The following is a 16183-nucleotide window of genomic DNA, read 5'->3' as shown; positions in this document are numbered from 1 at the left end:
TCAGATGCCACCTCTGCAGAAGCTGCCAACCTCCCTTGCTTTTCCCTCAAAGGGGGAGTCAAGATATTCAGTTGTTGCCAGCAGGATAAATCCAGGTTTCAAACTACATTTAGTCAAAACTCATTAGTGCAAACCTGACTGACCCAAAACTCACAATAATCTCTTTATGCTGGACTGAAATTAAGGTTTGCTATTGTTATCAAACATGGAACAAAGGGGAAATTAGATGCTGAACAATGGATAAGGATACTTTCTATTTAGGAAAGCATTTCCTGATAGGTTCTCTAAGACAAGGGCAGCCTCCTCATTTCCACTGTTTCCTCTGACAACAGTGTTTACCTCATGGGTGTCTAAAAAACAAAAGGCAGAATTTGACTGTGAATTTTTTTTACTACAGATATGCAATCGATAGAAACCAATCCATCTTTCTACTTCTCAAATAAGGATGGTTTGTACAGTTTGTAGACTTTCTCAACTGTTCTTTCTTTAGCCAAGAGGTCTCAATACTGTAAAAACATTACCTGCAGCAGCTGGGCCCTACCCACAGGGCTATCTGCTATTAGCAGAGCCACTAACGTGCTTTGTGGCCTTCGATGACAGCAGGTACCTCTCTGCACCATTGTGCCAGCATCCCAGGCACTGAGAGGATGTAATCTCACATCCGTAGATGCAAGGGGGCCAAGTGAAAAGATGCAGTTATTTGCTGCCAGCATCCTCTGCCCAACCATCAGTTCCTTGAAGGCAGAGCCCAGTTGCCTCCTTCTTGTCTTTATTGAGTTACCAAGCATGGTTAGTGCCTGGTGCCCAGTAAAGACTCAGCAAGCAATTCTTCAATTGAGTTCATCACTGCATTCCAAAGGGTCAGGGTGCCACAGCAACGACTGTGTGCTATTTGAATAGATTTGGACCTTATTTTGCCCCTTAAATTGAATAAACTCTTTTCCCCAAGAATGACAAATTAAATTAAGTTAAATAGCACAAGCATTTTCAGACACAATAATCTGGACAGGGTGTACACAGCATGCCAGTATGCACAACATGTCTTCCTTTTTTTTTTTTTTTAAATGAAGATGGGGGTCTTGTTTTGTTTTGTTTTGTTTGAGACAGAGTCTTGCTCTGTCGCCAGGGCTGGAGTGCAGTAGCCCGATCTTGGCTCACTGCAACCTCTACCTCCTGGGTTCCAGTGATTCTCCTGCCTCAACCTCCCGAGTAACTGAGGTTACAGGTGTGTGCCACCATACCCGGCTAACTTTTGTATCTTTTTGTAGAGATGGGGTTTCACCATGTTGCTCAGGCTGGTCTCCAACTCCTGACCTCAAGTGATCCACCTGCCTCAACCTCGCAGAGTGCTGGGATTACAGATGTGAGCCACTCACTGCACCAGGCCAGGGTCTTGTTTTATTGCCCAGGCTGGTCTCAAACTCCACAGTTCAAATGATCCTCCTGCCTCCACCTCTCAAAGTCCTGGGATTACAGGTGTGAGCCATCGTGCCCAGCCTTGGGATAGAGTTTTTCTTGTCTTTTTACCTGCAGCAGCTGGGCCCTGCCCACAGGGCTATAGCTTAAATTATTCTTATTTTTAAAAAAAAACAATTTTTGAGGAGCTCCCACATATGTTATCTAAGGTTATGATAAATGCTATTGTTGCCTTACCGTCCTCAAACTCGCTGAATTTAACAGACCTGCCCAGAAAGTGTTCTGGTGCTGACAGCATAGTCACAGTAAGACAACACAGCTTCTCAAAGGTGAGCTGGTAAACAGCAGCCAGAATGCAAACCCGAGGCCCTCTGGGGGATGCTCTTCACGACCAGGCTGACCTGCTCCCACATCAACACTTCAAGGTTGGACTTGTGGTCCTAGCCGTGCGGGGGGTGAGAAAAACTGAAATTAAAGACAGAGTGGAGAAAAACTCAAGTGCTAAACTTTGAGCAATTGCAGCCAGAAGGATTCGAAATTCTCTATAATTAGTATTGCTAGCTGCAAGGAAATGGATTTGTGATTGCTTTTTGGAACTAATCTGGTGAATGTGTATTAAATTGGCAGAGGGTAATGGTTGGTATCCCCGGGGAAATGGGAGTTCAGTCAACTGGAAACAAGAGGGTGAGCTGAGATGCAGAGGCACCCGAGCACTTATCCTGCTTTCTCAGTTGGGTGAAAGAACCAAGGGAGCTCAGTGTTTGCAAACATGTCTCTAAAACAGTGGTTCCCACTGGAATAGCTGGAGAAGCTTAGAAACTATTGATACCTGGACCCCACCCCCAAAAATAGTAATTTCACTGATCTGGAGTACAGCTTGGGTATCCAGGTTGTCTTATTTTTCTTTTGTTTTTTAAGTCTTATTTATTTTTGAATAGGGAATATATGCATATAGCATACAATTAGAAATGTACACAAGGACAATACAATACAATAAATGATATATGATGTTGAGCATTTTTCATGTGCATAATTGCCAAATTTATATCTTCTTTCATGGAATATCTGTTCAGATAGTTTGCCCTTTTTTTTTTCTAATAGAGACAAGGTCTCCCTATGTTGCCCAGGTTGGTCTTATACTCCTGAGATAAAGTGATCCTCCTACTTCTGCCTTCCAAAGTGCTGGGATTAAGACATGAGCTACCATGTCCTTCCTCTTTTCCTCATTTTTTTACTTGGGTTGCTTGTTTTCCTTTTTTAAAACTTTTTTTATTTCCATAGGTTATTGGGGAACAGTTGGTGTTTGGTTACATAAGTAAGTTATTTAGTGGTGATTTGTGAGATTTTGGTACACCCATCACCCAATTCGTAGTCTTTATTCCCCATCCCTTCCCACCCTTTTCCTCTGAGTCCCCAAAGTCCATTGTGTCATTCTTGTGCCTTTGCATCCTCCTAGCTTAGCTCCCACTGATGAGTTAGAACATTCAATGTTCAGTTTTCCATTCCTGAGTTACTTCACTTAGAATAATAGTCTCCAATCTCATCCAGGTTGCTATGAATGCCATTAATTCATTCTGTTTTATGGCCGAGTAGTATTCCATAGTGTATATATACTACAGCTTCTTTATTCTTTCATTGATTGATGGGCATTTGGGTTGGTTCCACATTTTTGCAATTGCGAATTGTGCTGCTATAAACGTGCGTGTGCAAGTGTCTTTTTCGTATAATGACGTCTTTTCCTCGGGGTAGGTACCCAATAGTGGGATTGCTGGATCAAACGGTAGTTCTACTTTTAGTTTTTTAAGAAATCTCCATACTGTTTTCCATAGTGGTTTTAGTAGTTTACATTCCCACCAGCACTGTAGAAGTGTTCCTGGTTCACCACATCCATGCCAACATCTATTACTTTTTTATTGTTTATTTTTTGATTATGGCCATTCTCACGGGAGTAAGACGGTAATCACTGTGGTTTTGATTTGCATTTCCCTGATAGTTAGTGATGTTGAGCATCTTTTCATATGTTTTTCAGTCACTTGTATATCTTCTTTTGAGAATTGTCCATTCATGTCCTTAGCCCACTTTTTGATGGATTGTTTGTTTTCTTCTTGGTAATTTGAGTTTATTGTAGATTCTGGATATTCGTCCTTTGTCAGATGTATAGATTGTGAAGACTTTCTCCTACTCTGTGGGTTGTCTCTTTATTCTGCTATTTATTTTGCTGTGCAAAAGCTCTTCAGTTTAATTAAGTCCCAGGTATTTATCTTTGTTTTTATTGCATTTGCTTTTTGGGTTGTTGGCCATGAAATCCTTGCCTAAGCCAATGTCCAGAAGGGTTTTTCTGATGTTATCTTCCAGAGTTTTTAGAGTTTCAGGTCTTAGATTTAAGTCTTTGATTCATCTTGAGTTAATTTTTGTGTAAGGTGAGTGACGAGGATCCAGTTTCATTCTTCTACATGTGACTTGCCAATTATCCTACCACCATTTGTTGAATAGGATGTCTTTCCCCCACTTTATGTTTTTGTTTGCTTTGGCAAAGATTAGTTGACTGTAAGTATTTGGGTTTATTTCCGTGTTCTCTACACTGTTCCATTGGTCTACATGCCTATTTTTATTTTTTTATGAATAAAAATATGTGGTCTTATGTGGTGACTATGGCCTTATAGTATAGTTTGAAATGAGGTAATGTGATGCCTCCAGATTTGTCCTTTTTGCTTAGTCTTGCTTTGGCTATGTGGGCTCTTTTTTGGTTCCATATGAATTTTAAGATTGCTTTTTCTAGTTCTGTGAAGAATGATAGTAGTATTGTGATGGGAATTGCAGTGACTTTGTTGGCAGTATGGTCATTTTCACAATATTGATTCTACCCATCCATGAGCATGGGATATGCTTCCATTTGTTTGTGTCATCTATGATTTCTTTCAGCCGTGTGTTATAGTTTACCTTGTAAAGTTCTTTCACCTCCTTGGTTAGGTATATTCCTAAGTATTTTATATTTTATTTTGCACCTACTGTAAAAGGAGTTGGGTTCTTGATTTGATTCTCAGCTTGGTTGCTGTTGATCTATAGGAGAGCTGCTGATTTGTGTACATTAATTTTGTATCTAGAAACTTTGGTGAATTCTTTTATCAGTTCTAGGAGTTTTTTGGATGAGTCTTTAGGGTTTTCTAGGGACACAATCATTGTGGGGAAAAGAAAGAGAGATCAGCCTGTTACTGTGTCTATATAGAAAGAAGTAGGTAGACATAAGAGACTCCATTTTGTTCTGTATTTGAGATGCTGTTAATCTGTGACCCTACCCCCAACCTTGTCCTTGCAAGAGACATGGGCTGTGGTGACTCAGGTTTAATGCATTTTGGGCTGTGCAGGATGTGTCTTTGTTAAACAAGTGCCTGAAGGCAGCTGGCTGGTTAAAAGTCATCACCATTCTCTTAATTTCAACTACCCAGGGACACGTACACACACACACACGCACGCACACACACACACACGGCCAAAGGTCGCAGGGACCTCTGCCTAGGAAAGCTAGGTATTGTCCAAGGTTTCTCCCCATGTGATAGGCTGAAACAATGCTGCTAAAAGGTTTATGGAGATGTTTGCATATGCATCTCAAGGCACAGCATTTTCCTTTAAACTTATTCATGTCACAGAGATTTTTGTTCATATATCTTACAGCTGATTTCCTCCCTACAATGATCCTATTGTCCTGCCACTCCCTTATCTTTAAGATGGTAAAGATAATTATCTATAAATACTAAGGGAATTCAGAGGCCGGTGCCGGCGTGGGTCCTGCCACTCCCTTATCTTTAAGATGGTAAAGATAATTATCAATAAATACTAAGGGAACTCAGAGAACGGTGCCGGCATGGGTCCCCTGTAAGCTGAGCGCCGGTCCCCTGGGCCCACTTTTTCTTTCTCTATACTTTGTCTCTGTGTCTCATTTCTTTTCTCAAGTCTCTCGTTCCACCTAACGAGAAACACTCACAGGTGTGGAGGGGCAGGCCACCCCTTCAATCATATCATCAGCAAACAGCAGCAGTCTGACTTCCTCTTTATCGATTCGGATGCATTTCTTTATTTCTCTTATCTGATTGCTCTAACTAGGACTTCCAGTACTGTGTTGAAGAGAATTGGTGAGAGTGGGCATCCTTGTCTTATTCCAGTTCTCAGGGGAAATGTTTTCAACTTTTCCCCATATAGTACAATGTTGGCTGTGGGTTTGTCATAGATGTCTTTTATTACATTAAGGTATGTCCCTCGTATACTGATTTTGTTGAAAGTTTTGATCATAAAGTGATGCTGGATTTTGTCAAATGCTTTTTCTGCATCTATTGAGATGATCATATGATTTTGGTTTTTAATTCTGTTTATGTGGTGTATCACATTTATTGACTTGCATATGTTAAACCATCCCTGCATCCCTGGTATGAAACCCACTTGATCATGGTGGATTATCTTTTTGATATGTTGTTGGATTCAGCTAGCAAGTATTTTGTTGAGGATTTTTGCATCTATGCTCATCAGGGATATTGGTCTGTAGTTTCCTTTTTTTGTTATGTCCGTTCATGGTGTTGGTATTAGGGTGGTACTGGCTTTATAGAATAATTTATAGAGAATTCCTTCTTTCTCTATCTTGTGGAATAGTGTCAATAGAATTGGTGCCAATTCTTTGAATGTCTGGTAGAATTCAGCTATGAATCTATCTGGTCCTGAACTTTTTTTATTGGTAATTTTTTTATTACCATTTCAATCTCACTGCTTGTTATTGGTCGGTTCAGGGTGTCTAACTCTTCCTAATTTAAGCTAGGAGGATTTTATCTTTCCAGGGATTTATCCATCTCTTCTAGATTTTCTAGTTTAGGTGTGTAAAGGTGTTCGTAGTAGCCTTGAATGATCTTTTGTATTTCTGTGGTGTAGTTGTAATATCTCCTGTTTTATTTCTAATTGAACTTATTTGGATATTCTCTCTTCTTGGTTAATCTTTCTAATGGTCTATCAATTTTATTTATCTTCTCAAAGAAACAGCTTTTTCTTTCATTTATCTTTTGTATTCTGTTTTTGTTTCAGTTTCATTTAGTCCTGCTCTGACCTTTCTTCTGCTGGGTTTGCGTTTGGTTTGTTCTTGTTTCTCTAGTTCCTTGAGGTATGAACTCGGATTGTCTGTCTGTGCTCTTTCAGACTTTTTGATGCAGGCATTTAATGCTATGAACTTTACTCTTAGCGCTGCCTTTGCTGTATCTCAGAGATTTTGATAGATTGTGTTACTATTGTCGTTCAGTTTGAAGAAGTTTTTAATTTCCATCTTGATCTCATTGTTGACCCAGTGATCATTCAGGAGCAGGTTATTTAATTTCCGTGTACTTGCATGGTTTCAAAGGTTCCTTTTATAGTTGATTTTCAATTTATTCCACTGTAGTCTGAGAGAGTACTTAATATAATTTCAATTTTCTTAAATTTATGGAGGCTTATTGGGTGGCCTATCATATGGTCTATCTTGGAGAAAGTCCCTTGCACTGATTAATAGAATGTATATTCTGTGGTTGTTAGGTAGAATGTTCTGTAAATATCTGTTAAGTCCATTTGCTCCAGGGTATACCTTAAATTGATTGTTTCTTTGTTGCCTTTCTGTCTTGATGACCTGTCTACTGCTGTCAGTGGAGTATTGAAGTCCCCCACTACTATTATGTTGCTGTCTATCTCATTTCTTAGATCTAGCAGGAATTGTTTTATAAATTTGTGATCTCCAGTGTTAGGTGCATATTATGGGATTGTGATATTTTCCTGTTGAACAAGGCATTTTATCATTATATAATGTCTTTCTTTGTCTTTTTTAACTGCTGTTGCTTTAAAGTTTGTTTTGTCTGATATAAGAATAGCTACTATTGCTCACTTTTGGTATCAATTTGCATGAATTCTCTTTTTCCACCCCTTTACCTTAAGTTTATGTGAGTCCTTATGTGTTAGGTGAGTCTCTTGAAGGCAGCAGATGTTATCCATTCTACAACTCTACATCTTTTAAGTGGAGCATTTAGGCTATTTACATTCAATATTAGTACTGAGATGTGAGACACCATTCCATTCATCGTGCTATTTGTTGCCTGTACACCTTGGTTTGTTGTTGTTGTTGTTGTTGTTTTCAATTCTAGTTTTGTTTCATAGGTCCTGTGAGATTTATGCTTCAAGGAGGTTCTGTTTCGATGTGTTTCCAGAATTTGTTTCAAGATTTAGAGCTCCTTTTAGCAGTTCTTATAGTGCTGGCTTGGTAGTGGCAAATTCCTCAGCATATTTTTTTCTGAAAGAGACTATATCTTTCCTTCATTTATGAAGCTTAGTTTCACTGGATACAAAATTTTTGGCTGATAATTGCTTTGTTTAAGGAGGCTGTAGAAGGGATTGGAGCTGAAGATAGAGCGCCAATCCCTTCTAGATTGTAAGGTTTCTGCTGACAAAACTGTTGTTAATCTGATAGGTTTTCCTTTATAGGTTACCTGGTGCTTTTGCCTTACAGTTCTTCAGATTCTTTCCTCTGACTTAACTTTAGATAGCCTGATGGCAATGTGCCTAGGCAATGATGTTTTTGCAATGAATTTCCCAGGTGTTCTTCGAGCTTCTTGTATTTGTATGTCTAGGTCTTTAGTAAGGCTAGTGAAGTTTTTCTCAATTATTCCCCCAAATATATTTTCCAAACTTTTATATTTATCTTCTTCCTCCGGAATGTTGATTATTCTTAGGTTTGGTTTTTAAACAAAATTCCTTACTTCTTAGAGGCTTTGTTCATATTTTCATGTTCTTTTTTCTTTGTCTTTGTTGGGTTGGGTTAATTTAAAGACCTTGTCTTTGAGCTCTGAAGTCTTCCTTCTGCTTGTTCAATTCTATTGCTGAGACTTTCCAGAGCATTTTGCATTCCTATAAGTATGTCCCATTGTTTCCTGAAGTTTTGTTTTTTATTTATGGTATCTATTTCACTGAAGATTTCTCCCCTCATTTCTTGTATCACTTTTTTGAGTTCCTTAAATTGGGCTTTGCCTCTCTCTGGTGCCTCCTTGATTAGCTTAATAACTGACCTTCTGAATTCTTTTTCAGGTAAATCAGGGATTTCTTCTTGGTTTGGATCCATTGCTGGTGAGCTAGAGTGATTTTTTAGGGGGTGTTAAAGAACCTCATTTTGTCTTATTTCCCGAGTTGGTTTTCTGGTTTCTTCTCATTTGGGTAGGCTCTGTCAGAGGGAAGGTCTAGGGTTCAAGGCTGTTGTTCAGATTCTTTTGTCCCACAGGGTGTTCCCTTAATGTAGTACTCTTCCCCTTTCCCTAGGGATGTGGCTTCCTGAAAGCCAAGCTGTAGTAATTGCTATCTCTCTTCTGGATCTAGCCATCCAGCAGGTCTACAGGTTCTGGGCTGATACTGGGGGTTGTCGGCACAGAGTCCTGTGATGTGAACCATCTGTGGATTTCTCAGCCATGGATACCAGCACCTGCTCCAGTGAAGGTGGCCGGGGGGTGAAAGGGACTCTGTGGGAGTCCGTAGTTTTGGTTGTTTAATGCACTCTTTTTGTGCTGGTTGGCCTCCTGCTGGGAGATGGTGCACTCCACTGAGGAGAATCAGGCAGTGGGCAGGGCCCTAGAAATCCCAAGGGTATATACCCTTCTTCTTCAGCTACTAGGGTGGATAGGGAAGGACCATCAGGTGACAGCAGGGCTAGGCGTTTCCAAGCTCAGGGTTTCCTTGGGTGGGTCTTGCTGCTGCTGCTGTGGGGTCCATGGGTTTCCCAGGTTGATGGAATTATATTCCCAGGAGGATTATGACTGCCTCTGTTGTATCATGCAGATTGTCAGGGAAGTGGGGGAAAGCAGCAGTTGCAGGCCTCACCCAACTCTCATGCAACCCAAAAGGCCGGTCTCACTCCCACCATGAGCCCTTAAACAGCACCGACTCTGTTTCCAGGCAGTGGGTGAGCAGGGCTGAGAACTTGCCCCAGACTAGCAGCTTCCCAGCTATGAAAGGAAGTAGGGCTTTCGTGCTTCCCTGCCTGTGGAGTCTGCACACCAGATCCACATCCTCCCCCGAGTTCTGGCCAGGAGACTTTTCATTTGATTGGAATTGTTACGTAGTTCAGCTGGTGGTTTACTTCTCCCTGTGGCCTTTTCCCAGTACCTCTGGCAGCCCTCTCCAAGGACCCCTGTGAGGCAAGGCAGAAATAGCTTCCTAGGGGACCCAGAGAGCCCACAGGGCTTTTCCAGCTGCTTCCTCTACCCCTGTATTTTATTCAGCTCTCTAAATTGACTCAACCCCCGGTAAGGTCAGAATCTTCTCCCATGATCTAGACCTTCAGACTCCCCAGTGAGGGTGTGTGTTCAGGGGTGAACAATCCCCCTTTCCCAATTCCACAGTATGGGCACTGACAGTATTTGGGGTGTCTCCTGGGTCTTGCAGGAGCAATCTTCTTCCTTCTGAGGGTGTCTGGGTTCTCTTGGTGTTCCTGGTTTATGGCTGCAGTATTTCTGGAGCAAAAGTTCATGATGTGAGATTCCACATGCTGCTCTGTCCATCCGAGTGGGAGCTGCAACCTATTTATGCCTCCCATTTCCCATGGAATGGTTATTTTCTGGTTATTTTCTTACTGCTGAGTTTTTCTAGCTTCTATCTCAGTCACCCACTTATCCAGGAGGCAACTCACAGAGATCATTTTTAAATAGACAAGAAATAATATATATATATAAAGTGAAAGTGTGGCATGCACTGTTCTGCACTTTGCATTGCTATGTTAACTATATAGCCTGAGTCTACTTGTTTTTTAAAATGTTTCCCCTATTATTAACATCTTGCATTAGTGAGGTACATGTGCTACAACTGATGTGCCAATATTTACAGGTTATTATTAACTAAAGTCCATAGTTTACATTAGGGTTCACTTTGTGTTATACATTATGTGGGTTTTGACAAATATACTAATGACATATATCTACCATTATAGTGTTACACAGAATAGTTTCACTGCCCTAAAAGTTGTCTGTGCTCCACTTATTCTTCTCTCCTTCCTTTCTTCCCCAACTCTAGTGGCAAGCACTGATCTCTTTACTGTCTCCAGAAGTTTGCCTTTTCCAGAATGTCACATAGTTAGAATAGTACACTATGTAGCTTTTTCAGAGAGGTTTCTCTCACTTAGAAATACGCAATTAAAATTCTTCCATGTCTTTTTGTGGCTTGACAGCCTATTTATTTTTATCATTGAGTAATATTCCATTGTATGGGTGTACCAAAATTTATTTAGCCATTCATCTATGAAACATCTTGGTTGCTTCCAAGTTTTGGCAATCTCAACTCATTTGGGTAAATACCATGGAGCATGATTGCAGAATCATATTATGAACAGAATGCTTTGTTTTGTAAGAAATTGCCAGCCTGTCTTCCAAAGTGGCTGTGTGTCTCGAGTTTGTTCCTTCTGGTGTGTTCGTGGTCTCACTGACTTCAAGAATGAAGTTGTGGACCCTTGCGGTGAGTGTTACAGCTCTTAAAGATGTCATGGACCCAAAGAGTGAGCAGCAGCAAGATTTATTGTGAAGAGCGAAAGAACAAAGCTTCCACAGTGTGGAAAGGGACCTGAGCAGGTTGCCACTTTTGGCTAGGGTGGTCAGCTTTTATTCCCTTATTTGTCCCCGCCCATGTCCTGCTGATTGGTCCATTTTACAGTGTGCTGATTGGTCCATTTTACAGGGTGCTGATTGGCCCATTTTACAGAGTACTGATTGGTCCATTTTACAAACCTCTAGCTAGCTACAGAGCGCTGATTGGTGTGCTTTTACAGAGCATAGGATTGGTGCATTTTACAAACCTCTAGCTAGCTACAGAGTGCTGATTGGTGCGTTTTACAATCCTAACTACAGAATGCTGATTGGTGCATTTTACAATCCTCTTGTAAGACAGAAAAGTTCTCCAAGTCCCCACCTGACCCAGAAGTCAAGCTGGCTTCACCTCTCAGCTGCACCATTTTGCATTCCCACCAGTGATGAAGGAGAGTTCCTGTTGCTCCACATCCTTGTCAGCATTTAGTGTTGTCAGTGTTTTGGATTTTAGCCAGTCTAATAGGTACGCAGTGGTGTTTTATTGTTGTTTTAATTTAAAAATCCCTAATGACATATGATATTGAGCATCTTTTTATATGCTTATTTACCATCTGCATATCTTATTTGGTGAGATGTTTGTTCAGATATTTTGCTCATTTTTTAGTTGGGTTGTTTTTCTTATTGCTGAGTTTTAAGAGGTATTTGTATATTTTGGATATAAGCCCTTTAAGAGACACATGTTTTGTAAATATTTTCTTCTAGTCTGTGACTTATCATTTCCTTCTTAGAATAGTATCTTTCCCCTGAACAGAAGTTTTTAATTTTACTGATATCCAACTTATCAATGTCTTTATTTCATGAATTATGTATTTGGTGTTGCATTTAAAAGTCATCACCAAATCCAAGGTCACCTAGATTTTTTCCTATGTTATCTCCTAGGAGTTTTACAGTTTTTTATTTAGAACTATGGTTTATTTTGAGTTAATATTTGTGAAAGGCATAAAATATATAGGAATTTTCTGAATGGTTTAGACTCTATATGAGCCTAGATTTTTTGTGTGGGTATGTACAATTTTTTCAGCCCTGCTTATTGAAAAGATATCCCTTCTTGATTCAACTGCATTTGCTTCTTTGCCAAGAGTTTAGTGATTATATATTCACCTAGAATCCTGGGTATCTGGGAATTTTCACCTCCTACCCCCAGGTGATCCTAACATGCAGCCAACTTTGGGAACCAGTGCTTAGAGGAAAGTGCATGGATGCTTATAGAAGCTCTTCTGGCAAGATAATAGAAGCCCAGCAGGCAGCAGCTTAGCAAGAATACACCTGCTTTCTCCATTCTGGAAGGTCCTACACGCAGGAAAATTGTCACCAGCAATTGCATGTTCCGTTAGAATCCCAGCTCCAAGAAAGCCACCCCAAGACATATTGCTGCTGCTTCTACAGGAATTGCTTCCCTACCTTTAAGTGGAAGATGCCTAACTAAAGAAAGAGGGAATTTATAGCAGGTAAGTGTACCTGTAGCCTCCTCCTTCCAATCCCTAAATCATCTGAGGTGCTGCAGAGGGATGATTGTGGCCAGGTGTTCTGGCATGAGCTGTGCAAGGCTGAGGCCTGGAGCCAGAAGAGCAGAAGATGAGGCCAAAATAAGGATGGCAGAAGGAAAGGATTCAAACTCTCTCATTTTGGAAAAAGTCCCCATGGCTGATTCTGGCTAAGAGTTTCCCAGAGCACCATTTCACATGAACAAGATATAGGAGCAAGGCCATGGCAGGTAGAAGAAATCTGGGCTTGAATATTGTGGCTTAGGAAGACAGAAGCAGGAAGAATAGGGCTGGGAAAAACAAGTCCATGTTGGTTCTGGTAGCAGAGTTGAGGTCTGCAACTGGAGGCCTGGCACAGTCCCTGGGTCACCGACATGGGAATGAGATCACACAACAGGGAGAGAGCCATGGCCAGGAACCAGGTAGGAACCTGGGCCAGAACAGGAGCTGGGTGGGAAGAAATAAAAATGGTCTGTCCCTGGCACCTGCATGCCATCAGCTCTCAAAAGGCGTTGTGGACATAATGAGTAAACAAATGAAGGAGTGCTGCAGATTCAAACCCTTTAAATCACCATTTCTGTGGTCAGTATAATAATTTTTTTATGGATTCCACATTCTGTGCTAGGTGGTCACCTTATTAGGTAAATATTGTTCCCATGTGTTATAGATTGAATGGTGCCCCTCAAAAAGATACATAGCAGTCCTCATCCCCAGTACCTCCAAGGGTGACCTCATTCAGAAATAGGGCCTTTGCAGAGATAACCCAGTTAAAATGAGGTTATTAGAGCAGACCCTCATCCTGCATGGCTGGTGTCCTTATAAAAAGTGGAAATTTGGACACAGAGGCAGGGACACAGCAGGAAGGTGATGTGAAAATTCGCAGAGAGAAGACGATCATGTAACTAGAGTGACACAGCTCAAGCCACAGAACACCACAGATGGCCGCCAGCCCCGGAAGCAGGAAGAGGCAGGAAGGAGCTTCCCCAGATGCTCCAGAGGAGATGCAGCCCTGCTGTCACCTTGCTTTCACACTCCCAGCCCCCAGAACTGTGAGTGAATAAATAGTTGTTTTGTTGAGCCACCCAATTTTTGGTACTCTCTTATAGCAGCCCTAGGAAGCAAATATACGTGTCAAGGTGAAGCCATCAAGGTGTCATGCTATTATGTAAACGGCCCAGGTTCCTACAGGTGGGAAATGGGTCCCTTGCTATTTGGACCATGCTCTTATTTCTCCAAATCTTTGTTTCAGTCTACAATGCAGCCATGTTGAAAGTCTTAAGAAAAAAAAAAATTATTCTAGGAAAGAAGTGGCTTGCCTCTGTAAATTCCGTGAGATAGCCAAAACACTGTGAGTGCCCAACGTGTGAGTGGGGAAAGTCTGCCTCCAAACACACATCTACACTGGGGAAACCTGAAAATTCAAATCATGGGAGAAGGATTTAACCTTACCTAGAGCTGAAACAAATTTACACAGCCAAGAGAAATATAAAAGTAGAAGCAGTAGAAAGAGCCCTGTAGGCACTGCCACTCCACAGAGAAGCCCGAGGGAGCCATTTCTGGCTTTATCTCATAGGAGTCCTTGGGGTAGTCTGCCAGTGGAATTGAAGAAGGGCCACAGGAAGAAGGAGAGTTCTAGCTGAACTTTGTAATAATTTTGACTGAGCATGAATTTTTTCCTGGGTAGAATCTAGGAGGGAGCAATAAACAGAAACTGCAGATATGAGCACAGAAGCCATGGCAGACAGGGAGCAGTGAGGCCTGAAAGCCCTGCTTGCTTTCTCAGTGGAGAGGCTTGTAGCCTGAAGCAAAATCTCAGCCCTGTGCACCAGAGGTCTGGATATAAATTCAGCTCTGTTGCTATTGAGGGAGCATGGTGGAAGTGAGACTGACCCTGCTGGCTGCATGGGAGCTAGGTGAGGCCTGTCATTGCCAGGTTTCCCCCGCTTCCCTGGAAACCTGTTTGAAGAAGCAAAGGCAGCCATAAACCCCCTTGGGACATCACTTGATTAGCCTGAGAACCAATCCCCCATATCCCACAGTGACTGCAGCAAGCCCTGCCCAAGGAGGGTCTGAGCTCAGACCCATCTAACACTGCCTCCACCTGACGGTATTTCTCTACCTGATCTGGTAGCTGAAGACAAAAGACATGGGAGTTCTATGGCCCTGCCCATCACCTGAGAAACCCAAATACTTATCCAGGAGACTGTAGGGCAAGCTTATAGCCCCACTATACTATAGCAGCTGATGCTGTTTTGAAAGTGCCACCTCCTGGTGGGAGGCCAACCGACTCAAGCCACTACAGGAACTCATGAAAGAACAACCCTGCTCCAAGGGAGGAGAAAACAACAGCTAATTTCACTGCCTATAATATCCTGGCTAATCAGAGATACAGAGTCTGTCCACATGACAACTTCACTGCTAGCATAAGCAGCATTCAAGAAAACCAGTGCACTAAATAAACCTACAACCAAGGATTCTCGGAGTCCACTTCACTCCCCTGGTATCCACAGCTGAGAGACCTGAAGACAGATCACATCACAGGACTATTTGCAGACACTACCCAGTATCAGCCCAAAGCCCGGTGGCTCTTCTGGGGGACAAGGCTCAGAAGAGCAGTAGCAATCACTGTAGTCTGGCTCTCAGGAAGCCCCATCCATAGGGGAAGCGGGAAAGCACCATATCAAGGGAGCACTCCTTGTGACGAAAGAATCTGAATTGCAGCCCTTGATTCCCAGATCTTCCCTCTGACACAGCCTACCCAAATAACAAGGAAACAGAAAAGCAATTCTAGTAATACAACAAAACAAGATTCTTTAACACCCCCAAAATATCACATGAGTTCACCAGCAATGGGTCCAAACCAAGAAAAAATATCTGAATTGCCAGGAAAAGAATTCAGAAGATTGATTATCAAGCTACTCAAGGAGGTACTAGAGAAAGGTGAAAACCAACCTAAAAAATTAAAAACATAATGCAGGATATGCACAAAAACATCTCCAGAGAAATAGATATCATAAATAAAAAGCAATAAAACCTTCTGGAAAAGAAAGACACACTTAGGGAAATGCAAAATATAATTGAACAAGTAGAAGAAAGAACTTTACAGCTAAAAGACAAAGTTTTAGAATTATCCCAACCCAACAAAGACAGAGAAAAAAAAGAATTTAAAAAAATGCAGACCTCCAAAAACTTTGGGATTGTGTTAAATGACCAAACCTGACAATAATTTCTGTTCCTGTGGAATAAGAGAAATCTAAACATTTGGAAAACTTATTTGACAGAATTGTCAAGAAAACCCTGACCTTGTGAGTGATCTAGACATCTGAACACAGGAAGCTCAAAGAACACCTAGGAAATTCATCACAAAAATATCATGACCTAGGCACATAGTCATCAGGTTGTCTAAAGTGAAGAAAAAGGAAAGAATCTGAAGTGCTGTGAGGCAAAAGCATTAGATAACCCATAAAGGAAAATCTGTCAGATTAACAGCAGATTTGTCAGCAGAAACCCTACAAGCTAGAAAGGATTGGGGCCCTATCTTTTGCCCTCTTAAACAAAACAATTATCGGCCAAGAATTTTGTAGCCTGTGAAACTAAGCTTCATAAATGAAGGAAAAATAAAGCTTTTCTTAGACAAACAAATGCTGAGAGAATTTGCCACTACCA

This window comes from Mandrillus leucophaeus, unplaced genomic scaffold, assembly GCF_000951045.1.
Source record: "Mandrillus leucophaeus isolate KB7577 unplaced genomic scaffold, Mleu.le_1.0 Scaffold824, whole genome shotgun sequence".
NCBI classification, from domain to species: domain Eukaryota; kingdom Metazoa; phylum Chordata; class Mammalia; order Primates; family Cercopithecidae; genus Mandrillus; species Mandrillus leucophaeus.
This window is presented reverse-complemented; position numbering follows the sequence as displayed.